The 27,956-nt window shown below is 40.5% G+C and overlaps 1 pseudogene; it reads right to left on the bottom strand.

The window, feature by feature from the left end:
- Positions 1-1,670: 1,670 nt before the first annotated feature.
- LOC125084390 (60S ribosomal protein L12-like) lies at positions 1,671-26,592 on the bottom strand (annotated as a pseudogene).
- Between the last annotated feature and the right edge of the window lie 1,364 nt (positions 26,593-27,956).

The raw sequence follows: 27,956 nt of genomic DNA, 5'->3' as shown, positions 1-27,956 counted from the left end.
GATCTAGGTCCTGGTCTCCACCTACAGCAGATGAGCTGACACTGCTCAGGGCACCCAGGCTGCAGGCACAGAGCTCTGAGGGGGTCCTGGCAGACCCGGGCACATGGAGGTGAACAGAGGACTCAAGCCAGCGATAGTGGCCCTTACTATTTTTTTTTCCCAAAGTTGCTGTCTGTGAGGTGGTAAGAATAGCATTAACCAAAGGCAGGAGAGAGGAAGCAGGGTTTGATGGAGGTGCAATGTGGAGGAGAGAATGAGAAAGGAGAGCTGAGAGGGTGTCCTCCCTGCTGTGCTCACTGTTGGCCTGTCCTTACAGTCACTGGTCACTGCTGCCATCATCTTCCCGCATTGTAACCCAGGACGCTGACATAAGGCTAGACACTGACTATTTGATTCAGTGATTAGTATGAGTTGCATGGGAGTCAGAGTTTGAGAGATGTGGCTTAGGGAGAAAAACAGGATCAAAGGGCCAATGAGGGTATAGGGATGAATTTGAGCTGCAGCCAAAAAATGCATGCCCACCTGGCCTGTTTTGTCTGAACTCTATACCCCAAAGTCCAGGGGTGACCCCAGGCACAGACTTGCTGCCTGGGGTGCCCAGGACCAGGAAGAGCCCTGGGGTGAGCCCAGGAACAGTCTTTGAGCATTTCAAATTATAAAGTCAATATTGAAAATCAGGAGCTGGGAAAGCCTTGGATGAAACAGTTAATGATAAGCAATCACCACAAATGTGAAAGGAAGGGAAATGCAGCAGTTTCAAGCTTTGGGGTCACACCAACTTGATCTGGGAGCCAGGTGTGTCATGTCCTATGTATGAGGCCCTGGGCAAGTTACTTAATTCTTCCATTAGAGTTCTAGTCAAATTCATAGAGCAGAAACACAATAGAATAGCTTAACCTATTAAGGATTTACTTTCTCACATGAAACGAAGTCCTGAGATAGATGTCCAGGCTGGCTCAGTGGCTCTCCATGTCATCTGTGTCCCCAGATCCTCTCTTACCACATTGCCCATAGGTGAGGCTTTTGTCCTCTTGCTTCCAGCCTCATGTTCATAGGAGGCTGCTTCCCCACAGCCTTGTGTCTGCACTCCCGACAGACAGAAGGACAGAAGTAGAGAACGATGACACCAGAACCTGGGAAGCAACCTATTCTGAGACCACCCCCAGCTCAGGGCAGTTTGCCTGGAGAGGGAACTGGCTGTCTTACTGCCCTAAATAGAATATTCTGCCAGTGAACAAGAAGGGGGATAAATGGTGAGTAGGCACCTACAAGTGTTTGCCCTGCCTCTTTCCTATTCGTGCAATGGTCCCAAGATTGTCCATTCAAGGAGTTTAGCATAGAACTTGGCATATAGTAGTGGACTATGGGGTGAGCACCTGACAAAAACTAAGGGGATTTTTCTTTTGAGAAAAGTGTCATATCCAAACTCATCAAGATGTGTAACATTTACTATGTGCAATATTTTGTATATTAATATTTCCACTATAGTTGGTAAAAACCAGAGAGTATTGATTGGAGATGTTTCCTCGTTTGGACTGCCGTATTCAGCCAGAAGTTTGTGCTCATTCATTTTAAAATAAATTTAATATTTTAATATAGTTTTAAAAACTTTTTAAAAAATGTTTTGGTTTTCAAATGATCCTTTATTGAAATATTTTCCTTTGTAGTTCTTATGTCGCTGGGCATTCCACCGTACTGCCATTGCTGTCATGAGGGTGGTGGCAATCAATATTGCAGCCCACAGTTTGGGCAGTCCCCAGGATCTCTCGAATGGTTCCAGAGAATTCTCTGGCTAAAGATCAGTTGCCACATCTATTGGGCAATGTTGACAATCTTATCAAAGTGGTATTTCCACTGTCTTTCATGTTTTTCCACTTCTTTCTGTCTCTTGGGGGTTCCTTGAGGGCTTTCCCAGTCAGGGCAGAGGCAGAAAGTACCACTTCATGTGGGCCTGTGTGTTATGAATGATCATTTTCACCATAATCCTCAGCCTCTTCCAAACACCAGTTCCCTTGGCGATGTCATCACCAACCTTTTCTGGAGACAGACCCAGAGGGGAGATCTTTGGGGCCAGGGCAGATGTGGCACTAACTTCCCCACCGGTACTTTAGGTATAAGACTTTGATCTTGTTGGAGTTCAACCTGGGCCCATGGTGGAGGCAGCTCATGTCGAATGAAACTGGATTTGGGACCACTGAAAACAGTTGCACTTTTGCCTCCTTTAAGTCAAAAGCTAGGACAGTTTTAGATTTACAAAAATATTATGAAGATAGTATAGAGGGTTCCATATATTCCACATCCAGTTTCTTCTATTATTAACATCTTAGATTAGATGGTACATTTGACAAAATTAATGACCTAATATTGATGTATTAGATTTACCTAAATTCTATAGTTAACACACACTCCCTTCGTTTTTACCTAATATCTTTCATCTGTTCTAGATCCCATCCAGGATACTATATTACATTTAATCATCATGGCTTCTTAGGCTCCTCTTGGCTGTGACAGTTTTTCAAACTTTCCTTGTTTTGGATGATCTTGATAGTCTTGAGGAGTACTGGTCAGGTACATTTTAGAATTTTAGAATGCCCCTCTACTGGGATTTGTGCAATGCTTTTTCTCATGATTAGTCTAATGTTTTGTGTTCTTGGGAGGGAGATCATAGAGGTAAAGAGCCATTCTCATCACATCATATCAAGGGTACATGTTATCAATATGCCATCATTGTTGATATTGACCTTGATCACTTGACTGAGAAAGTATTTGTCAGGTTTCTCCACTGTGAAGTTACTCTGCCTCCCTTTTCATACTTTATTCTTTGGAAGGAAGTAATTATGTACAACTCACACATGGAGAGTTATGCCCACCTCATTGAAGGCTGAGTATCTACATAATTTATTTGGGATTCTGCATGGGAGATTTTTCTCTTCTCCCCAATTATTTATTTATTCAGTCATTTGTTTATATCAGTATGGACTCATGAATATTTACTTTATATTTTGGGCTATAATCTAATACAGTTGACTCTTGGACAATGCAGGGATTTGGAGTGCTGACCCCCTGTGCAGTCAAAAATTCACATATAACTTTTGACTTCCCCAAAACTTTATTATTAATAGCATATTATTGACCAAAAGCTTTATTAATAACATAAAATTTGACTAACACATAGTTTGTATATTATACATATTATATACTATATGCTTATGATAAAGTTAAGATAAAAGAAAATGTTATTAAGAAAGTCATAAGGAAAACAAATATATTTACAGTACTGTTCTCTATCTATTGAAAAAAATCCACAGATAAGTGAACCTGTGCAGTTCAAACCTATGTTGTTTAAGAACCAACTGTACTACATTATTTATTTTGTGAATCAAATTTTTCCAAACTTTGCCATTGGGAGCTTTTTCAGTGGTCTCCTGTGTCCTTTTAAAGTGCCCCATCAATACATTTTGTTGTCGTTTGACCATTTCCTTGCTTTTTGGCACTATAAGGTGCTCTAGGCTCATCTTGTGGATTTTCTGTCCCAGTTCTACAATTACCATTTTTTCCAAGGAACACAATGGTATTAGAAACGGTTACCAAACTGTGGAAAGAACCAAGATGCCCTTCAATGGACAAATATATAAGGAAGATGTGGTCCATATACACTATGGAGTATTATGCCTCCATCAGAAAGGATGAATACCCAACTTTTGTAGCAACATGGATGGGACTGGAAGAGATTATGCTGAGTGAAATAAGTCAAGCAGAGAGAGTCAATTATCATATGGTTTCACTTATTTGTGGACATAACAAATAGCATGGAGGACATGGGGAGTTAGGAGAAGGTAGTTGGGGGAAATTGGAAGGGGAGGTGAACAATGAGAGACTATGGACTCTGAAAAACAATCTGAAGGGTTTGAAGAGGTGGGGGGGTGGGAGGTTGGGGGAACCAGGTGGCGGGTATTAGAGAGGGCACGGACTGCATGGAGCACTGGGTGTAGTACAAAAACAATAAATACTGTTATGCTGAAAATAAATTAAAAAAATGATTAAAAAAAAAAGAAACCAAGATTTGGGTGCTAGGTATGCTCCTTGCTATTGGGATGTCTTTGCTTCTGAGTCCTCTCAGGGGATAGAGGAAGGAAATATTTGTATATATACTAAATCATATATGTGTATGCTTGTACATGCACATATGTATGTATATACATAATCACTTGTATCTTTATTCATCTAAACATGATTTTATGCTATTTCCCCAACTCTAATGCATTTCTGTATGGAACATTTTAGCCTCCTCTCATTGCTTATCTGTCAGCACTTGCTCCAGTGAAAAGTTTGGCTCCCACCCTCTGTATCCTGGAAAATTATTCTCCAAAAGTTAAGAAGAAATAAAAACTTTCTTAGAGGGGAGGGGAGTCAAGATGGCGGAGAAGTAGCAGCTGAGACTACTTCAGGTAGCGGGAGATCAGCTAGATAGCTCATCTAAGGATTGCAAACACATACAAATCCAACGGGAGATCGAAGAGAAGAAGAACAGCAACTCTAGAAACAGAAAATCAACCACTTTCTGAAAGGTAGGACTGGCAGAGAAGTGAATCCAAAGCTACGGGAAGATAGACCGCGGGGGGAGGGGCCAGCTCCCGGCAAGCAGCGGAACAACAGAGCACAAAATCAGGACTTTTAAAAGTCTGTTCCGCTGAGGGACATTGCTCCAGAGGCTTAACCGGGGTGAAGCCCACGCCGGGTCAGCGTGGCCTCAGGTCCCGCAGGGTCACAGAAGGATTGGGGGTATCTGAACGTCGCAGAGCTTGCAGGTATTAGAACGGGGAAGCCGGCTACAGAGACAGAGCCGAGGAGTAAGCTCTAAGCTCGGGGTTACCTTGAACTGGTCGCAGGCCCGGTCAGCTCAGAGCGTGGCCGGAGGCCAGGGTGACGGGAGTCATTGGGTGCCGTTCTCTGAGGGCGCACTGAGGAGTGGGGTCCCGGGCTCTCGGCTCCTCCGGGCTGGAGACCGGGAGGCCGCCATCTTCATTCCTGCCCTCCGGAACTCTACGGAAAGCGCTCAGGGAACAAAAGCTCCTGAAAGCAAACCCGAGCGGATTACTCAGACCGGCCCGGGTAAGGACGGTGCAACTCCGCCTGGGGCAAAGACACTTAAGAATCACTACAACGGGCCCCTCCCCCAGAAGATCAATAAGAAACCCAGCCAGGACCAAGTTCAGCTACCAAGGAGTAGTTTCAATACCAAGGAGAGCGGCGGAATTCCAGAGAAGGAGAAAGCAAAGCATGGAACTCATGGCTTTCTCCCCATGATTCTTTAGCCTTGAAGTTAATTTAATTTTTTTTCTTTTCTTTTCAATTTTTTTTCTTCTTCTGCTAAATTTTTTTAACTCTTACCCTTTCTTTTTTAACGTTTTTTAACTAGTTTATCTAATATATATATTTATATATTTTCCTTTTTATATTTTTTTCTTTATTGGTTTTCTTTTTTTGTTTTTTTTTTTTCTTTTTTTTTCTTTCTGAACCTCTTTTTATCCCCTTTCTCCCCCCTCACGATTTGGGATCTCTTTTGATTTGGCTAAAGCATATTTTCCTGGGGTTGTTGCCACCCTTTTAGTATTTTACTTGCTCCTTCATATACTCTTATCTGGACAAAATGACAAGGCGGAAAAATTCACCACAAAAAAAAAGAACAAGAGGCAGTACCAAAGGCTAGGGACCTAATCAATACAGACATTAGTAATATGTCAGATCTAGAGTTCAGAATGACGATTCTCAAGGTTCTAGCTGGGCTCAAAAAAGGCATGGAAGATATTAGAGAAACCCTCTCGGGAGATATAAAAGCCCTTTCTGGAGAAATAAAAGAACTAAAATCTAACCAAGTTGAAATAAAAAATGCTATTAATGAGGTGCAATCAAAAATGGAGGCTCTCACTGCTAGGATAAATGATGCAGAAGAAAGAATTAGCGATATAGAAGACCAAATGACAGAGAATAAAGAAGCTGAGCAAAAGAGGGACAAACAGCTACTGGACCACGAGGGGAGAATTCGAGAGATAAGTGACACCATAAGACGAAACAACATTAGAATAATTGGGATTCCAGAAGAAGAGGAAACAGAGAGGGGAGCAGAAGGTATATTGGAGAGAATTATTGGAGAGAATTTCCCCAATATGGCAAAGGGAACAAGCATCAAAATCCAGGAGGTTCAGAGAACCCCCCTCAAAATCAATAAGAATAGGTCCACACCCCGTCACCTAATAGTAAAATTTATAAGTCTTAGTGACAAAGAGAAGATCCTGAAAGCAGCCCGGGAAAAGAAGTCTGTAACATACAATGGTAAAAATATTAGATTGGCAGCAGACTTATCCACAGAGACCTGGCAGGCCAGAAAGAGCTGGCATGATATATTCAGAGTACTAAACGAGAAAAACATGCATCCAAGAATACTATATCCAGCTAGGCTATCATTGAAAATAGAAGGAGAGATTAAAAGCTTCCAGGACAAACAAAAACTGAAAGAATTTGCAAATACCAAACCAGCTCTACAGGAAATATTGAAAGGGGTCCTCTAAGCAAAGAGAGACCCTAAAAGGAGTAGATCAGAAAGAAACAGAGACAATATACAATAACAGTCACCTTACAGGCAATACAACGGCACTAAATTCATATCTCTCAATACTTACCCTGAATGTTAATGGGCTAAATGCCCCAATCAAAAGACACAGGGTATCAGAATGGATAAAAAAACAAAACCCATCTATATGTTGCCTACAAGAAACTCATCTTAAACCCGAAGACACCTCCAGGTTTAAAGTGAGGGGGTGGAAAAGAATTTACCATGCTAATGGACATCAGAAGAAAGCAGGAGTGGCAATCCTTATATCAGATCAATTAGATTTTAAGCCAAAGACTATAATAAGAGATGAGGAAGGACACTATATCATACTCAAAGGAACTGTCCAACAAGAAGATCTAACAATTTTAAATATCTATGCCCCTAACGTGGGAGCAGCCAACTATATAAACCAATTAATAACAAAATCAAAGAAACACATCGACAATAATGCAATAATAGTAGGGGACTTTAACACTCCCCTCACTGAAATGGACAGATCGTCCAAGCAAAAGATCAACAAGGAAATCAAGGCCTTAAATGACACACTGGACCAGATGGACATCACAGATATATTCAGAACATTTCATCCCAAAGCAACAGAATACACATTCTTCTCTAGTGCACATGGAACATTCTCCAGAATAGATCACATTCTCGGTCCTAAATCAGGTCTCAACCGGTATCAAAAGATTGGGATCATTCCCTGCATATTTTCAGACCACAATGCTCTGAAGCTAGAACTCAATCACAAGAGGAAATTTGGAAAGAACCCAAATACATGGAGGCTAAACAGCATCCTTCTAAAGAATGAATGGGTCAACCAGGAAATTAAAGAAGAATTGAAAAAATTCATGGAAACAAATGATAATGAAAACACAACGGTTCAGAATCTGTGGGACACAACAAAGGCAGTCCTGAGAGGAAAATATATAGCGGTACAAGCCTTTCTCAAGAAACAAGAAAGGTCTCAGGTACACAACCTAACCCTACACCTAAAGGAGCTGGAGAAAGAACAAGAAAGAAAGCCTAAACCCAGCAGGAGAAGATAAATCATAAAGATCAGAGCAGAAATCAATGAAATAGAAACAAAAAAAACAATAGAACAAATCAACGAAACTAGGAGCTGGTTCTTTGAAAGAATTAATAAGATCGATAAACCCCTGGCCAGACTTATCAAAAAGAAAAGAGAAAGGACCCAAATAAATAAAATCATGAATGAAAGAGGAGAGATCACAACTAACACCAAAGAAATACAATTATAAGAACATACTATGAGCAACTCTACGCCAACAAATTTGACAATCTGGAAGAAATGGATGCATTCCTAGAGACATATAAACTACCACAACTGAACCAGGAAGAAATAGAAAGCCTCAAGAGACCCATAACCAGTAAGGAGATTGAAACAGTCATCAAAAATCTCCAAACAAACAAAAGCCCGGGGCCAGATGGCTTCCCAGGGGAATTCTACCAAACATTTAAAGAAGAACTGATTCCTATTCTCCTGAAACTGTTCCAAAAAATAGAAATGGAAGGAAAACTTCCACACTCTTTTTATGAGGCCAGCATCACCTTGATCCCAAAACCAGACAAGGATCCCATTAAAAAAGAGAACTACAGACCAATATCCTTGACGAACACAGATGCAAAAATTCTCGCCAAAATACTAGCCAATAGGATTCAACAGTACATTAAAAGGATTATTCACCACGACCAAGTGGGATTTATTCCAGGGCTGCAAGGTTGTTCAACATCCGCAAATCAATCAATGTGATACAACACATTAATAAAAGAAAGAACAAGAACCATATGATACTCTCCATAGATGCTGAAAAAGCATTTGACAAAGTACAGCATCCCTTCCTGATCAAAACTCTTCAAAGTGTAGGGATAGAGGGCACATACCTCAATATCATCAAAGCCATCTATGAAAAACCCACTGCAAATATCATTCTCAATGGAGAAAAACTGAAAGCTTTTCTGCTAAGGTCAGGAACACGGCAGGGATGTCCGTTATCACCACTGCTATTCAACATAGTACTAGAAGTCCTAGCCTCAGCAATCAGACAACAAAAGGAAATTAAAGGCATCCAAATCGGCAAAGAAGAAGTCAAACTATCACTCTTCGCAGATGATATGATACTATATGTGGAAAACCCAAAAGACTCCACTCCAAAACTGCTAGAACTTGTACAGGAATTCAGTAAAGTGTCAGGATATAAAATCAATGCACAGAAATCAGTTGCATTTCTCTACACCAACAACAAGACAGAAGAAAGAGAAATTAAGGAGTCCATCCCATTTACAATTGCACCCAAAACTATAAGATACCTAGGAATAAACCTAACCAAAGAGACTAAGAATCTATACTCAGAAAACTATAAAGTACTCATGAAAGAAATTGAGGAAGACACAAAGAAATGGAAAAATGTTCCATGCTCCTGGATTGGAAGAATAAATATTGTGAAAATGTCTATGCTACCTAAAGCAATCTACACATTTAATGCAATTCCTATCAAAGTACCATCCATTTTTTTCAAAGAAATAGAACAAATAATCCTAAAATTTATATGGAACCAGAAAAGACCTCAAATAGCCAAAGGAATATTGAAAAAGAAAGCCAAAGTTGGTGGCATCACAATTCCCGACTTCAAGCTCTATTACAAAGCTGTCATCATCAAGACAGCATGGTACTGGCACAAAAACAGACACATAGATCAATGGAACAGAATAGAGAGCCCAGAAATGGACCCTCAACTCTATGGTCAACTCATCTTCGACAAAGCAGGAAAGAATGCCCAATGGAAAAAAGACAGCCTCTTCAATAAATGGTGTTGGGAAAATTGGACAGCCACATGCAGAAAAATGAAATTGGATCATTTCCTTACACCACACACGAAAATAGACTCAAAATGGATGAAGGACCTCAATGTGAGAAAGGAATCCATCAAAATCCTTGAGGAGAACACAGGCAGCAACCTCTTCGACCTCAGCCGCAGCAACATCTTCCTAGGAACATCGCCAAAGGCAAGGGAAGCAAGGGCAAAAATGAACTATTGGGATTTTATCAAGATCAAAAGCTTTTGCACAGCAAAGGAAACAGTGAACAAAACCAAAAGACAACTGACAGAATGGGAGAAGATATTTGCAAATGACATATGAGATAAAGGGATAGTGTCCAAAATCTATAAAGAACTTAGCAAACTCAACACCCAAAGAACAAATAATCCAATCAAGAAATGGGCAGAGGACATGAACAGACATTTCTGCAAAGAAGACATCCAGATGGCCAACAGACACATGAAAAAGTGCTCCACATCACTCGGCATCAGGGAAATACAAATCAAAACCACCATGAGATATCACCTCACACCAGTCAGAATGGCTAAAATGAACAAGTCAGGAAATGACAGATGCTGGCGAGGATGCGGAGAAAGGGGAACCCTCCTACACTGTTGGTGGGAATGCAAGCTGGTGCAACCACTCTGGAAAACAGCATGGAGGTTCCTCAAAATGTTGAAAATAGAACTACCCTATGACCCAGCAATTGCACTGCTGGGTATTTACCCTAAAGATACAAACGTAGTGATCCGAAGGGGCACGTGCACCCGAATGTTTATAGCAGCAATGTCTACAATAGCCAAACTATGGAAAGAACCTAGATGTCCATCAACAGATGAATGGATAAAGAAGATGTGGTATATATACACAATGGAATACTATGCAGCCATCAAAAGTAATGAAAACTTGCCATTTGCGACGACGTGGATAGAACTAGAGGGTATCATGCTTAGCGAAATAAGTCAATTGGAGAAAGACAACTATCATATGATCTCCCTGATATGAGGGAGAGGAGGTGCAACATGGGGGGTTAAGGGGGTAGGAGAAGAGTAAATGAAACAAGATGGAATTGGGAGGGAGACAAACCATAAGTGACTCTTAATCTCACAAAACAAACTGAGGGTTGATGGAGGGAGGGAGGTTGGGAGGTGGGGTGGGGTTATGGACATTGGGGAGGGTATCTGCTATGGTGAGTGCTGTGAAGTGTGTAAACCTGGCAATTCACAGACCTGTACCCCTGGGGATAAAAATATATTATATGTTTATAAAAAATAAAATAAAAAAAAAACTTTCTTAGAAAAAAAATCTGAAGCCATTCATCACTGTCAGACCTGTCCTCTAGGAAATCTTTTAGAAGTTCTTCAGGTAAAAGGAAAATGATAAAGAGAGAAACTGATCTACGTAAAGGAAGTGTTGGAAAAGAAAAAAAAAAGTTAAATAGAATCCTTATTTTCTTATTGTTAATTGGTATACCTTTTAATTAATTAAAATAATAATAATTACTGGGTGATTATAGCATACAAATAAGTGAAATAAGTGAATGACAGTGGTACTGTCATGTCAGGAACCGGGAACTCCTTGAACATGGCCTTGAACACTCTTGTTATCTATCAAGAACCATTCTGTTGTAATCCTTACACCATTTGATAACATCTGGAGGCAAACATATCTCCTAGTCAATGCCTCATCCAATTCTGTTAGTCTAATAAAAGTAGAACAGGACATTAGTCCTCATAGGGGCTGGGGAGTCAGGAAGGTAATAGAAAAAGAAGTCAGAAGGAGCTGAAGATGCATGTCCAGTTATATGAACTGGAGCCAAGGAGTTGATGTTGGGAATAGGAAGGTAGAGTCACACTTGAAAATACAATAGGGAAGCCATTTGAACAGAATGGAGTACTGGAAAGCAAAGACTTGTGATCTGGGCAACACACATGCAGAATTTCAACCCACTCACTGCTCTAGTTCTTTGTGTGTCCTCTGTGGTTTTTCTGGGGCTACTTGCTGAATTCACCCAAGATATAGGTGCCCTGCTACCCTCAACTGAGTGACTTGGGGTACAACCCCTGAAACTTCCGAGTACAGAAGTTGGCTGAATTTGTACAAGTTTGCAGTTTAGCTCAGTTAAAGGTATGAGTCCGTTTGGGTCCGAGTATGTTCTACTGGGGGATTTGGGAAAGGAGAAACTGGGTTGGGACGTTGCACAATACACACAGTGCAATGTGTTCTTGTTGGTGAGTAGGGGGAGAAATGACCACATGGAATCCCACAAATATATTAGAGGAAACAGTCCTTACAACAAACTCACAGTCATTGTGGAATTTGATGTACTGGGCTTTCATTTGGACAAAACATTGATGGTTAGAGTGAAATGTCCCTACAACCTGAACACAAATGTCTCTTTTGAGATTTCCATATCATAAAGTGAAGAAATGTTTTCTCTTCTTAGTGGTTATTACAAGAATTCTTTACTCAGAAGGGACATGAATTTTTTTGGAATTTGGCTTTATAAGTCTATTGAGGCGATAGAAACAAGCTTCAAGGACCTGGGTTTTGGACTCGTGCCTAGTTTCCATGAGGAAGAGAAAAACTCTGTCTAATAAATGGGAAGGGGAAGAGTTTGATGTTCCTACAGAGACAAAGCTGGGAGAAGAGAAAAAGGATCAAGAAGGACTGACTCCCATGGGAAGGGATAATTAATGGCTCTGGAGTTGAGAGCAGATCCAAATAGAGCAAATAGAAATGTCTGATAGAGTTTTGGTTGTTTTGTTTTGTTTTGTTTTTGTTATGTTGGGGCTGGATGATGCAAATCCTCTTTGCCACCTCCTCTGTAAAATTGCCCCTGATCTGGGATATGTGGATTGGGGGTAGGGAATTATGAAGGAAAGAGGGAGATCCAGACAATAGACTGCACCCATGTAATTGATCAGAGAAGCTCTTTTCCAGAGGTCACTAGGCATGTCAAGTTGAGTGTGTGTTTTCTTGATCAAGGCAAGATGAGTGAAATCTAAAAATCCTTTAAGTCTTGTCTGTATATGAAAGAAAGCTGTAACAATAATTGATTTATCTGTGTGAAACAAAGTTGAAAACTTCACAGTAGCAGCATACCTCTCATTGTTTAGGGGAGCTTGTTATATTTCCTCTGACTTCACAGAAAAGCACGATGGGCTAATTTGTCCATTCTGGCAACCTGTACTCATGACCCTGTAAATAAAATACACTTACCCAATAAAAAGACTTGAGAAGTGAAGGCCAGCAAACCTGCCCTAAAAGATTTGCTATAGTAATTTCTTTTGACAGAAGGCAAATTATATCAGAGGGAAACTTGAAACATCAGAAATGAAGGAGGGGCAATAGAAATAGTAAATATTTGGATAAATACACTTTTCTCTTCTTCAGTTCTTTAAAATATGTTAGATGGATAAAAGCAAATATAACATTTTCCAGTGAGGTTTTCAATGCACGTAGATGTAATACTTTAGACAACTACTACGCAGAAGGGAGAGGGAAGGGAAATCTGTATGTTGGTAAGGTCTATACATCCCACTTAAAGTTAAAAACATTGACTCTAAAAGTTTTTAAAATTAAATATGTTTATCATAATCTACAGAGTAATCACTAAACAGAAAAATGAAATAAGAAAACAAACTATACAGAGATATAGTAAAAATACAACAGATAAAATAGAATATTAAAAAGTGTCTAAATATCCCAAAAGAAGACAAGGAAAAAGGAAACAAAGAAATGAAAAGCTGAGGTAATAAGCAGACATCGAATAGAAAATGGTAAACTTAAATCTAAAGATGTAAATAATTACATTAAATGTAAATGGTCTATACACACCAATTAAGAAAGAGAGACTATCAGAATGAATAAGCAAACACATGACACAGCTGTATGTTGTCTAAATGATAATGACAGAGGTAATTTAAAGTAAAATGATAGAGAAATATATTGCATGCAAACACTAAGCTAACACTGAAATAGCTATGTTAATATCAAAGTAGACTTCAGAGCAAAGAAAATTACCAGAGACAAAGAAGGAAAATATGTAATGATAAAGGAGTCAACTCTTTATGAAGACTTAACAGCCATACATGTGTAAAAATTAATCAGAGCTTCAAAATAGTAATGTAAAAAGTGGCAGACTGAAAGGATTAATAAACAAACACACAATCTTAGTTGGAGATTTCAACACTCTGTTGGTAATGATAGTACTAACAGAGAGAAAATCATCAAGGATATAGGAGAATTGCTAAACACCATCAACCAAGTGGATCTAACTGATATTTATAGAGTTTCCCACCTGAACCAGCAGAATATACATTTCAGGGAAAAGTAGATTACCTGAACTGAACAAATAAGAAAATACAACATACAAAATTTGTAGACTGAAGGTAAAGGGATATTGTGAGGCAGATTTATAGAACTTAGTGCTTATATTGGAAAAGAAGGAAAGTTTCAAATAAATAAGCTTTCATCTTTCATCTAAGCTTTCATCTTAGGTCTCTATAAAGAGAAGAGTAAAATAATGTCAAAGCAAGCAAAAGGAAGAATACAAATTTAAGACCAGAAATCAATGAAACTTAAAACAGAAAAGCAAAGAGAAGAACTGATAAAACCAAGAGCTGTTTTTTTTTTTTTAAAGACAAACCTCTAGAAAAACTGACAAAGATAAAAGGAGAGAAGACTCATATTATCAGTATAAGGAATGAAAGAAGGGATTTTTACTGTAGATCCTGAAGACATTAAAAGAATAATAGGAGATTATTATGGACAACTTTATGCCCATAAATATGACAACCTAAAAGAAAAGGACACATTTTAAAAAACCACAGATTACCAAGACACACTCAAAATTAAATAGATAACTATCATAAAATAAGTTGACTTTTTAGTTAAAACCCCTTTGAAAAAGGGATGTCTGGTCCAGGTGGTTTCACTGGAAAATTCTAAAATAACATTTAAAAAAGAAATAATACCAATTCTAAACAATTTCTTTCAGAAACTAGAAGAGGGAGGAATAATTCCAAAGTCAGTTTATAAATGATGGCAACTGCCAGAACCCAAGATTATCCTTGGGGAGTGGAACAGGGACAATAAGTGTATTTTTTTCTTTCATTTTAAGCCATTTTATAGGAGGGACAGGGATTTTATATTTAATCATGTGCATGCATTACTTTAATTATAATTGTAATTAAATGTGAGTATCCTGATTACAGGTCTCTGAGGCTCTCAGCACAGAGCTATTAGTTGTATCACCCTAGAGACTCTGTCACTGGAAACCAGTGACCCTGCTGTCATTTCTTCCTCTAAAAGAAGTTCTTTTTTTTGCAACTCCAGAGCTGTCTCAGAGGACTTCCAATGGTAGGACATCTGACCTGCCTCATTTCAGCTCTTTTATTGACAATTTCCCCTAAATGAGGCCCTTGATCTACCCAAATGGGGTGAGTTCAGAGTTTTTTCCACAATCAGCCTCAGGAGAACAATCGATGAGATTCTCAGAAAAGAATGCACATTGAGGAAATCCCCTTTGAGCTGACCATGTCTGTGAACTCCAGTTCTGTTTGTGGTTTCATATTTGCCAAGCACCCAGAGAGTATCAGGGGACGATCAGAGAGAACACATGGGGAGTACTTGTGGGAGGCCATGACACCATGAATTGTGAAACCGTACTGGCTGGGACCATGGCTGACCTTGGGCAAACATCCACTTGGGATGGGTGAGTGGGGCTGGGCCATGCTATACAGCCTACTTGGGAGAATCGCCATGGCATGGGGGCAAGATAGAGTCAAAGTTTTGTGAACATAGAATAATCCCATGATCCTTATATAACCTTTGATGGAGGCCAGGAAAAAGGAATCAGAACCACATAGACTAGACCTCAGGGCTTTAGCAGAGGAGAATCGGTTGGCAAAATCTTGTTCTCTGTCAAGAACCAGATGTTTTGAAAAACACTTTGAGCTATTTTTTTTAAGCCAGATATCTTTGGATGGATATAGGTTTTATTTCTTCCTAGCTTATTGTATAGGCTTATCAGAACTTTTGGGATACTTTAAGTTGTTGATCAATTTCTGATAATCTGAAGTGTGTGCTGACAGTAGAGGGATATCTGGCTGGTTTCACTTCTGGGATCTGATTTCCCCACAGCTGGTCCCAAACCAGCTGTTGGGTATTATTTGAGGCAGCTCAGGCATCACTCTGTGAGAACTCAGCATCTGCCACCCCCACAGACAGGCTTGTGCAGAAGCTGTGAGGGGACTGGATAGAAAACCTTTTATGGAGTTTGCTGTGAGTTCTGCCCACAAAGCATTCAGAAGGGGCAGCACAGAGAGCATAAAGACAGGGCAAAGCTTCTCTCCAAACCACCTTTCTTGCCAGACCCTGCAGTGGACACATGCACAATCACATTTGAGAAAACAAGACGGACTTAGAGAAAGAAGCAAAGATCCACAGAACCAACCACCCTCTTCTTCCTGACTTATATACAAGTGGGAATACAGAAGGAGGAGCAATTATAATAGCAAATGCATATGGAGCACTTACTTTGTACCAGGCGCTATTTTGAGGATTCCGTGTAGGCTAACCTATGACCTTTGTAACTCTCACAACAACCCCGTGGATTCTTATTATCAACATCTGCCAGAGAAGGGCACTGAGGAACACTGGGGCAAATAACTTGCTGGTATGGTCATACAGCTAGGAAATGGCAGAGCCAGGATTCAAACTTGGGTGGGCTGGCTCCAGAATTTGGGTATGTAAGCCCTGGTCTAAATTTCCTCTCTCCTTCCACAAGGTAATGCCTGTTGGGATGAGCCAACACCCTTCTCAGCTAATGCCATGGTTCCTCAGTTGTATAGAGTTGTACCTGTCTCAATCAAGCAGTGTGGAGGTCTTTGAAAACAATGTTCTTTTTCAGTTATGTGTCTCACATGATGCCCAGGAATAGAAGTAAAATGTCAGTCGCGAAAGGCATTTGGCACCTTCATTTCATCCTTAAAACTCTGACTGAAACCTATTTTTGTGTCCTTCATCTGGGGACTGGGTGGGGAGTAGATCAGACAGCAGGACACAGGGACCTAAGTGTCCCTGAGACAAGTTCCAATTCTGGGTGGGCTGTAACTCAGGGGAAATATGAGTGGCTGAGTGGAAATAAAGGGCAAAAAGTGTGGTCAGAAGAGCAGCAAACCATTTACAACAGAAACACATATGCAGAGAGTGCAAGTGGCAGGAAGGAAGCACAGACTGACAATAAACTTAACTCAGAAATCCAGCAGACAGCATGAGGAGTGAGGTACAGACAGGTGAGAAGAGGGGTTCCCCATGTTAAGTCCACTCCAGCTTGAGCTCAGAGAGAGCACCCCCATCAACAGCCTTTGTAACATTTTATGGTGGGCTGGATTTGCCCTACAAGAGAGGAGCAAAATTAAAATGATGCTTCCTTCTCTGACATCATGATCTGTAGCTGTTGTTTCCCACTTGGTTGATGTTCCTCAGTGTCTGTGTCTCTTTTCTCCCACACAACATCATTTTTGGTTCATGATACTATCATGGCCTGGTTTTATTCATGTATTTATGTATTTTGCTAGTAATATATTTTTGATAATGTAACAAGCACCCATGAATCACTATCCAACATAAAAACTAGAACCTAGAATCTTCTATATTCCCAGGAATATGTCTGAGCTTTTCTGATCTCATTCCCTAGACTTCCTTTTAAAATTTATTTTTGCCAGCCCTGTGTTCGCCCAGTTATTAGCACTGCCTCAATCAGCTTGGATGTTAAACAGTTCCCACTGATTTTTGAACCAATGCTCTGGGGTTAGGGTTCTCTTCATTGAGCAAGCTCTGAGTTAGGTCAAATAAAGATAAGCCCTGTGATTAGGGCTTTTTTAGGGAGCTGCTAAACAGGTAAAATAGTGAGTTCTTTCAGGATGAGGCTTTCAAGCGAGCTCCAAACCCATTATGCCCCCTTCGTGTCTGCTAGGCTGCTATTTTTCACATCTATAATGGTTCTGAGTCTGTTGGTTTTCAAGGCTACCATGGAGCTGAGTATAGGAGGATGGGAATATGGCAATCAAAATGCCCCCAAATTTGCTGTTCTTAGTGGGATTTAGACATTTTTCTTGAGTAAATGTTATTGGATAGTTTCAAGACTTTGGTTAATTTCTGGAGTTCTGAAAAGTTAATTTTGACAACCTTTGCCAGTATTATGGTTGTTTTTGTGGAGGAACATGTTTTAGGAGATACTTAACTCCAAGAATCCTAGAGGCAGATCACAAGAGGGATATTTTATAATAATAAAATTATCAATTCCATTCAAGTATCAGGAAGACATTACAATCATTAATGTTTATGTACCTAAGAGTTTCAAAGTGCTTGAAGCAAAAGTGAAAGAACTAGGACAGTAATAGATAAATTCACACTAATAGTAGGTCATTTTTTGACATTGTGCTCTCAGTGATTTGTACTCAAAACAAGGAGAGAAAATATCACTAGGATATTTCCAGCAGTTTGGAAAATACAACTAATACACTTGACTTGATGGGCTTTCACAGAATACTGCATCTAACAATTTCAGAATACTATTCTCTTAAAGTGCACATGGAGGATTCACCAAAAGAAGCCATATTTTGGACCATAAGTGTCAATAAATTTACAAGAATTGAAATTATAAGTAGCTGATCATAAAACAAATTAGATGATTGGAAAATCCCCAAATAATAGACAACCAAACAGAATGCTTCTAGGCAGCTCATGGGTTAAAGAAGAAAACAAGGGAAATTAGAAACTCTTTTAACTTCTGTGACAACAAAAATACAACATATCAAAATTTTGTGGGACATAGAAAAGGCATATTTAGAGTTTTAAGTATTTATGTTAGAAAAGAAGATAGACATAATGTCAGTTACCTAAGCTTCTATCTTCACAAGCTAGAAAAGGAAGTACAATGTATTAGAATATTAGAAGGAAAGAATTAATAAAGAACAGAAATCAATGAAATAAGCAATAGGTCTATAAAAAAGAAAATTAATGAAGCCCAAAGTTAGTCCTTTGATAAGATTAGTAAAACTGGTCAACCTCTGGCAAGACAGATCTAGAAAAAAAGAGAAAATACAAATCACCAGTATCAGAAACAATTAAGAAATTATTACTCTAGAGCCTAAAAACCATCAAAAGAGTAATAAAATAACCTAATGAGTAATACTATATCATTAAATTTGGCAATCTGGATGAAATGGAGAAACTCTATAAAAAATACAACCTACTAAAGCTGATAAATATGATAGTAAATCTGAATACCTCTAGATCTATTAAAGGAATTGAATTCATTAACAACAATAACAAAAAAATCCACAAAGAGATCTCCAGGTCTAGATAGATTCACTGATAAATTCTACCAAGTATTTATGAAAAAATACCAAGCTTTGGGGTGCCTGGGTGGCTCAGTGGGTTAAGCCTCTGCTTTCAGCTCAGGTCATGGTCTCAGGGTCCTGGGATTGAGCCCTGCATTGGGCTCTCTGCTCAGCGGGGAGCCTGCTTCCCCCTTTCCCTCTGCCTACCTCTCTGCCTACTTGTGATCTCTCTCTCTCTCTCTCTCTCTCTCTCTCTGTCAAATAAATAAATAAAATCTTTAAAAAAAAAAAGAGAAGAAAAAATACCAAGCTTAGACAAGTTCTTTTAGGAAATGTATGTGGGAACTCTTCCCAAACCAAGGTCAATATGACCTTGACACCAAAACTAAACAAAGATATTACAAGAAATGGAAACCAGTATGTCCCTGAAGGACGGATACACACATTTTTAGTAAAACTGAACAAAATGAATCAAACAGTATTTTTTTTTAAATTTTTTTTTCAGCATAACAGTATTCCTTGTTTTTGCACCACACCCAGTGCTCCATGCAATCCGTGCCCTCTCCAATACCCACCACCTGGTTCCACCAACCCCCGCCACCCCCAGCTGCTTCAAACCCCTTAGATTGTTTTTCAGAGTCCATAGTCTCTCATGGTTCACCCCCCCTTCCAATTTCCCCCAACTCCCTTCTCCTCTCTAACTCCCCTTGTCCTCAAACAGTATTTTAAAAAGATAATCATTATGATCACATTCTCCTTCTCCCAGGAATACATGTTGGTTTAATACTTAATAATCCATCCATGTAATTCAGCACATTAATAGAATAAGAGAATATACATATAGTTATCCTAACAGAGGCAGGAAGTAGATGCAATAAATTCAACACTCACCTAAGATGTGGAACATGAACTCTCAGCAAAGTAGAATACAAGGAACTAATTCAGTAGGAAAAGGTTCTAATATCCTTACTGGGCAAAGAGGGCTGATCTTACCAGGTCTATATAACATTGCTAAGGAGGTTTGATCCAGGGCAATAAGATAATTAAAAGAAATGCTAAGCAAAAAGAATAGAAGAGAAAGAAAATAGAGGAGTCTATCATTATTCATTGTAGGTAATAAATACATAATGTTTTAAAACTAAAATATCAGCTACAGTTTTTATGAAGGATAATTTGGCAATATCTGCCAAAATGTAAAATACACATGTCATTTCACTTACAAATCCCTTTCTAAAAACTCTTCCTAAGGATATATTTGGCACACATGTGAAATAATATATGTGTGAGGATATCATTGTGGTCTTTTAAAATTTTTTATAACCAACAAATGTTTGGAAACAACCTAAATATTCATCAACATGGAACTGGCTAAAAAATATGAGATACTCTGCAGCTGTAAAAAGAATGAGAATAATAAGCGCTTTGACGTGTTCTGATGTGGAACAATGTGCAAGATATTTTTTTATAGTTAAAAAAAGCCAGTTACAAAATAGTGAATGGATTCTGGCTCACTCCTCTTTGAACTGTGCACATCTAATTCAATTTCATTAAGGGCGCTCCAAGGACTGCCTGCATTGGGGTCTTCTGAGGTCTTTTCTGGGAACACCCACTTCCTATCCATCTGTACCCTGTCCAGGTGTAACCTGATATGTACCAAATATTTAGAACCGATAAAGAAAGAAATTAGTGTACATTTGTCATCATTTCCATGTTGTTCCTTCTCCCACACTAATCTGAAATGCTTTATTGTTCACTGTCAACCAAGAACCATGCCCTCCATGCTTCATAGATAATGGTAATGCTGTGCAAAACAGCGCATGCCATTGGCCAAAGGGTGAGACACAAAAGCCTCCGTTCTATTTCCGGCACGTACTGAGACATAGAAATGACTCTGTCCTCCATGACATTTCCTTTTCTGTGCTTTGATGTGTGCATCTGTTCAATGGGTAAAATGATACCCCAGGGACAAAATATAGAACCAATGGTGACATTTTCATAGGACCCTGGATTCAAAGTAATGGGCTAAGATTTTTCTTTTTCTTTTTTTCATTTATTTATTTTATTTATTTTTATTAACATCTAATGCATTATTTGCTTCAGGGGTACAGGTCTGTGAATCATCAGTCTTACCCAATTCACAGCATTCATCATAGCACATACCCTCCCAGTGTCCATAACCCAGCCACCCTATTCCTCTCCCAACCACCCCCTAGCAACCCTGTTTGTTTCCTGAGATTAAGAGTCTCTTATGGTTTGTCTCCAACCTTGGTCTCATCTTGTTTCATTTTTTTCCCTCCCTTCCCACCACAACCCTCCACCATGCCTCTCAAATTCCTCATATTAGAGGGATCATATTATAATTATCTTTCTCTGATTGACTTTTTTCATTTAACATAATAGCCTCAAGTTCCATCCACATCGTTGTAAATGGCAAGATTTGGGGTTTTTTGATGGTTGCATAATATTCCATTGTATATGTATACCACATCTTCTTTATCCATTTATCTATTGGTGGATATCTAGTCTCTTTCCATAGTTTGGCTCTTGTGGACATTGCTGCTATGAGCATTTGGGTGCACATGCCACTTCGGATCACTACATTTGTATCTTTAGGGTAAATACCCAGTAGTACAATTGCTGGGTCGTAGGGTAGCTCTATTTTCAACTTTTTCAGGACCTTCCATACTGGTTCCCAGAGTGGCTGCACCAGCTTGCATTCCCACCAACAGTGTAGGAGGGTTCCTCTTTCTCCACATCCTCGCCAACATCTGTCGTTTCCTGACTTGTTAATTTTAGCCATTCTGACTGGTGTGCGGTGGTATCTCACTGTGGTTTTTATTTGTATTTCCATGATGCTGAGTGATATGGAACAGTTTTTTATGTGTCTGTTGGCCATTTGGATGTCTTCTTTGTAGAAATGTCTGTTCATGTCTTCTGCCCATTTCTTGATTGGATTCTTTGTTCTTTGGGTACTGTGGGAGTGCCAAGGTATATAAGAAAGACATAGATGCACTTCACAAAAACCTCCTACCTGGGGAGAAGACCATACCCTAAATGAAGGCAGTGTCTGCCTGAGCCTGATAAGAGCTCTAAAGGGGGCATAAGCAATCTTGTTTGTGAAAGTTAGAATACGAGCTCACCTGAAAGGGGAGTACTGATGAGGTCCATGACTCAGCCTTGTGGTCAGATGAGGCTTAAAGACAGAAGCTGAGTTTGAGGCCCTAGAAAGAGCTTTGCAAAGGCAGTGGGTCTGGAAATCCAGGAACCTGCTTAAGATCTAGTGCAGATTTTGAACAGTTTCACAAATATTATAGAACACTGTAGTAGATGACCAGGGTATGCATAGGAGTGGAGTGGGGGCTAAGAGAAAACATGGGCAGGCTTTCAGAGAGCAGTTTGGTTCCTGATGGTGAAAAGCACTGGATTAGATCTAGATCATGTGAAGCTAGAGACATAAAGACTCTTACAGCAAATGCTCCAATGATTAGACTCATATTTCCTCCCCCACCCCGGGTAAGTACCTGTAAACCCAAAGGAAAGGGAAAATGCACCTGCCATGGAGCCCCACACAGGACTCGATCACATGCCCAACCATTACACGGGTGGCATTCAGTAAGTATTTGCCAACCAGACCAGTAGATAAACGAATCAGAGAGAGAGCTGCTGCTCAGTGCCATTCCAGCTGGGAGGCCATTGCCCTTAACATTCCCATTTCTCCCAGCACTGGACAAAGGCAGGACAAATAGCAGAGCCAAGTTTAAAGGAAGAGCGTCAAGCTTTTCACGAAATATTCACATACAAGACCACAGAAGAAGGGTCTCTGTTTGAGGGAACATCGGAGAAATTTCTGTCCTGCTCTGCTAATGTCACTTTAGTAGCAATTTGATACCAACTGGCAGAGGCCAGAGGAACTCAGTCCTCTCTGGCTTTCAGTGCCCTGGTGAGAAAGAAGTGACTGAATGATCACTTAATAGAGTATTATTTTTTCTTAGCATCTCTCCCTTACCTAGTGCTTGTAAGTTTTTAAAGGTATTTCATAATATTATTGCATTGACTTTCACAACCCATTCTTTGTGTGAGACATGGGGGAGGGATTATTTTCATTTGGTTTGACAATGGAGAAAGTGAGGTCTACAGGGAGTTCATGGCTTTTCTAAGATCTAGTTGCTAAATGGAGAAGGTGAGATTCATCTCAGGTTTTATTTATTCAGCAGTCAAACTCTAAGTGTCTCGTACATCGGAGGCACTTGCTGAATGCTGAATAAACCACATGTTCTAATTCAAGGCCCGCAGAGCCCAGAGGGAAGATTCAAGTTCATAAAACAAGAGAACAGGGCTAATGTGTGATACCTTTCCAATTATAAAAGCAGAAAAATACTGGATAAGTGTCACCCAAACAAAATCTTGCTGGACACATAGTTGAACTTAGTATAAAGAAAGAAAGACACATTTCCACATGCCAGAAGTGAAATGGAAACTGAAGATAGAAAAATAGCCTACGGTCAGATGCTTCAGCCAACAGAGGAGGGAGTCTGGAAGCAGGTCCCAGGGGCTGGGGTGGGCACTGGGTGCCCCAACAGGATGGGAGAAGGGATATAAAACTTGTGGAAGGCTGGAGGTTGGATCTGGGATGCCCTAGAAAGAGCTGGAGGTCTGAAAGGGCTGGCCTTCCATAAAGGGAACCTCTAAACAGGGAGGCGTATAAAAGCCTACTGTTTACCTGGGGCTCTGAGGAAAAGGAAAGAAAAGTAACTTGGAAGGTTTCTAGACAGGAAGCTCATGCCATGCAGAGGGTTGGTGTATATCCCCACACGGCACCCCTCAGAACACCTCAGAGGTGAGCATGGCACTGGACCTGGCAAGGTGCTGTAGTGTAAGGGCCTGGTGATCACGTTTTTTTATTGTAATAGAACAAGTGCCTGACATTAAACTTCTGACTGTAAAGACGTCCATTTCAAAGACATTTGTCTGGAATCGACACACTGCCAACTACACAGCCAGACGAGGCGCCAGGCCTGTGAAGTCCCCTTCTGGGAAACCTTGAGTGACCACTGAGACAACTGACTGCTTGTGTGAGCCTGCTTTTCCCTTCTTGTGCTTTCTCTCTCTCTTTTTTTAAAAAAATGTATTTATTTTAGAGGGAGAGAGTGAACATGCTTGGGAGGGACAGAAGGAGAGGGAGAAAGAATCTCAAGCAGACTCCATGCTGAGCATGGAGCCCCACGAAGGACTTGATCTCATGACCCTGAGATCAGGACATGAGCTGAAAGCAAGAGTGGATTGCTTAACCAAGGTTGCCACCCAGGTGCCCCTCTCTCCCTGTGCTTTAATTCCCACTCTTATGTTTTAAATTCATCAATAAAGAGTGAACCTGCAAAACCCCCCAGTCTTGACCCCAATAAAGGCTGAACTCCAGGCCTGTGCTTTCTTTTTCTCTCTTTCCACCCCTAACCTTACTCTGTGGCCCCAGGCATGCCATGTACCCTCTAAGACCTATGAGTTAGAAAATAAACCTCCTCTTTCCAAAGTTCTGTAATGATTGCTGCTGCAGTTCATCTGGCAGTCATCAAATCCACAAGGGTTGGCCCAGCCTCAAGTTTGTTTCTGGTCATAGAACCGTCTGTGGGGGCTGGGCCATAATAGGGAGGGTCCAGGTGAGGGCCCTGGGCAGTCCTAGCCTAGCATCACCATCAATGGCCTTAGCCCCACACAAAACAGGTATCCTGTAGGAATAAAGGCAAAGCCCCTCTGCCTGGGACTTCCCACAATCCAGGGCACCCTGAGCCCCTGGCGAGAAATAAATTCCTTGGAAGGTGGACCTTAAAACAGGAATTACAAACTGTACGTGAAAGTTGTCATCTGTGTAAAGCGCTTAGAAAACCCAACAAACAAACAAAAAATAATGCATAGGAATGTGGGATAATGAAGCTGTTTGCAAGAGGCTAAAAATAAACTTCTTTTACTGTATCCAAGAGATGAGAGAATGATCAGAATCTCAAATGAAACAACAGATTCTGGGGAAAAAACAAACAAGCAGAGCAAAGTTAAGCAAATGAACTTCCCGAAATAAAAATGCAGTAGTTGAGGTAAACAAGAATATAATCTGCCAGGAAGTGAGACTGAACTGAAGAAAGAGTGAATGCTCAGGTGTTAGAGCTCAGCAAACTGTCTGGAGATAGAAAATACACCCCATAGTTCAGAAAATAGAAGGAAGAAGATCCAACATCCATCCAACAGGAGTTGTCAAAGTAGGTAAAACAGAGAGGATGTGGGAGGTCATATCAAAGTCCCAGAACTTTCCACGCATAATAAATCTTCAGTTGACATTTTGTAGTGAGTCCTAAGGGGAATAAAGGAAAATGAATCCCCATCAAGAGCCACAACAGTCAAGCCACAGAATGCTATGGACCAGTGGGTGTGTGGAGAGAACCAGTTGCTGAGGAGGGCCGAGGGGCTCAGGCACCAGAGAGGCTCAAAGGAAGGAAGAACAGGCCCAGGGAGGTGGCCACTCTAGAAGCCCAATGGGGAGATGTGGAACAGGGTGATGGGGTGCTGAATCAGGGACCAGCTTGCTAGCCTCAGGGGAAAAGAAGTCAGTCCATGTCAGGGTGAGGAGGGGGACAGTGGCCCCAGAGGGAGGGAGAGTCACGGAGGGAGGCAGGCCCCACTCTGGGAGAACACTGTGTGTCCTTCCCCACAGGCCCCCAGAGTCACTAAGGAATTTAAGCATTGCAAGGACAGGGTCGCATTTGCACTATAGAGGACATTCTGGCTCTGTGTGGAAGATGGACAGGAAGTGGATAAAAATGGAAACAGGGACATGAGCTAGAAGATCATTATCACAGTTCAAATATGGGATGGATGCTGGGGGCTGGCATGCAGCCAGAATTAGGGAGGTGAAGGGAAGGAGATGGCCCTGCAAAGGCTGAAGGACCTGTGGTGTACAAGACACGGTGCCACAGGCAGAGGGAGGAGAGACAAAGGATGACTTCCAAATGTCTGTCTGGGGGACAGGGATGCTTGGTCCCCTGACATGGGCCATTTGAATTTTCTGGTCTTCGTGGCTCTGTGGGTTTTAGAATGTTTCACTGTCTGTTCACCATTTACTATTTCACCATCTCCCCTTTTGATAGCCAACACCAAACATCATAGATTCACATTGATTAATTCGCCACTCTGAATAATTTTGGAAGGAAATTCATGTTTAATTTGGGACAAATGGTGATGTTCTCTGCAAGGTAATGTTACATAAATGAGTAATAATAGAATGTTTACACTATTTATGTGCTACATAAAGAGGCCTCTTTAGAAAAGAAGTAAACACTTATAAATATGTGGAGGCCCAGAGTACACTTGTGAGGGGTTGGAGGAGATGATGTTTATAATCATAACAGTTTCTCAGCATCACAAAATGGTGCTCATGGCATAGACAACAAGATACAGAAATCTTGTAGGACCCAACAGGACTGTGGAGAGCCTAGGCTGGACCTGTCAACCCTTCACCGGTCCTCTTGATGGACAGCGCGGTGGACACAAGTTTTCTCAGTCCAGGAATGGAAGGAAAAAATAGTTTTCTATCTGTGGGTGAGGGGCAGGGTCAAAGGGAGACATGACTGAATGTCCATAATGTCAAAGGGAGACATGACTGAGTGTCCATTAATGTGCTATGTATGTGAATGTTAAGTGAGCTTCACTGCAAACCTACTTGTGATTATCGCTATACCGGTATCCAAAGGAGGAGGAAATGGGACTCAGAGAAGCTTCTTCACCCAAGTCCCAGTCCATGAATTGGGAGATGTTTTGAAGGCAGGCCTGTGGGGTTCCTGCTGTAACCCCACACTGAGTCGAGGGCCTCACTAGGCCCTCACTAGGCCCTCTTGAAGGCTCCCCACTTCTTCATGAGGGGCCTCATGGAGCCACCAGGATGGCTTAGGGCAGTAATCTAGTGCTCTAGCTGCCTGGTCTTCAAAAATCACTTACCTCTTGCTGCCTTGGCCTCCCTATCTGTGAACTGGGGATTGAATTTCATTATTGCACTGCCTCTGTCTACCCAGTGAAGCCTCAGTGATTAATGATTAATGAGATCATGGGGGAGGGGTGTTGTGCCCTAGGGTAGACCCGTTTATTATGGAGCAAAGTCCATATTTCTTATTCCTTTCAAACCCTGAGAAAGATTATTAAAAAAAAAAAAAAAAGTAAGATAAGGTAAGGTAAAAATTCCCAGAACTTTATTGCGTAACATTTAATTATTACAAATTAGCTTATGCTAAAAACCTTTAATAAGTTAATAATGTGAGATTACTCTCTGAGAAAACTGATCTGTTCTTGGTGCTCTTGGTATAATTTTCAAGAGTTTAACCAGACTTAGCTTTTTTATTCCCTAAATAAAATGGATTATGCACGAAGTGACATTTCAAATTACCAGAGTTTCCAAACACATTTAGGGCTTTGAGGTTCAGTCCTTTCTGTAGGGATAGACTGGGGAATAGCTTAAATAATTCTAAACCAACTCTCAGCTTGTTGTGATTTTTCCAAACATTAGGACTGAATGAATTTCTACATGTTTCTTTAAAAAGTTAAAGCTAAGAGTTAAGGATAGAGCAGTGTCATCAATCTTTCAAAACATCGCTGACAACAAATTACATATAAGAGTCATTATTCTGTGTGGGGCCCCGGTAAGCGGTGTCTGCCTAGGGGTGGTTCAGAATCTCCAGGGACATGTATTTATGTAAACAAGTCATTTTAAAGACAGGCACACGTGATTAGAAATCAGAAGGGGCTCTCAGACTCATGGGAGGTGCTCGTCTGAGAACATAACTGTGTATTTCTGATACTTTCCTAGAGGATTCTCTCATTCATTTAATAAGGTTGGTGTGAGCATGGTTCTAGGGCCAGTATGTAACGGGGTGGGTGGTAATGATCAACAACACTCCAGTGCCTTTAGATAGGGAGCTAGTGGGTGTGGGCTAGGCAAGGGGGCAGGACATCTCTGACAGGTGCTACACCGGAATGAAAGCCAAGTGTTCTTCCAAGAGATGGCAGGGGTTTGTAGTTTTATGTGAAGCTTCTTGGTTTTCAGCTATTGGTAATTAATTGTAAAATCATATTTCTTTAAACACTGGGCACTGCGTTGGGCCAAATAAAACTAG

The sequence above is a fragment of the Lutra lutra genome, chromosome 14, assembly GCF_902655055.1.
Source record: "Lutra lutra chromosome 14, mLutLut1.2, whole genome shotgun sequence".
NCBI lineage: Eukaryota > Metazoa > Chordata > Mammalia > Carnivora > Mustelidae > Lutra > Lutra lutra.
The sequence above is the reverse complement of the archived record's forward strand: the minus strand, read 5'-3'. Positions and strand labels throughout refer to the sequence as shown.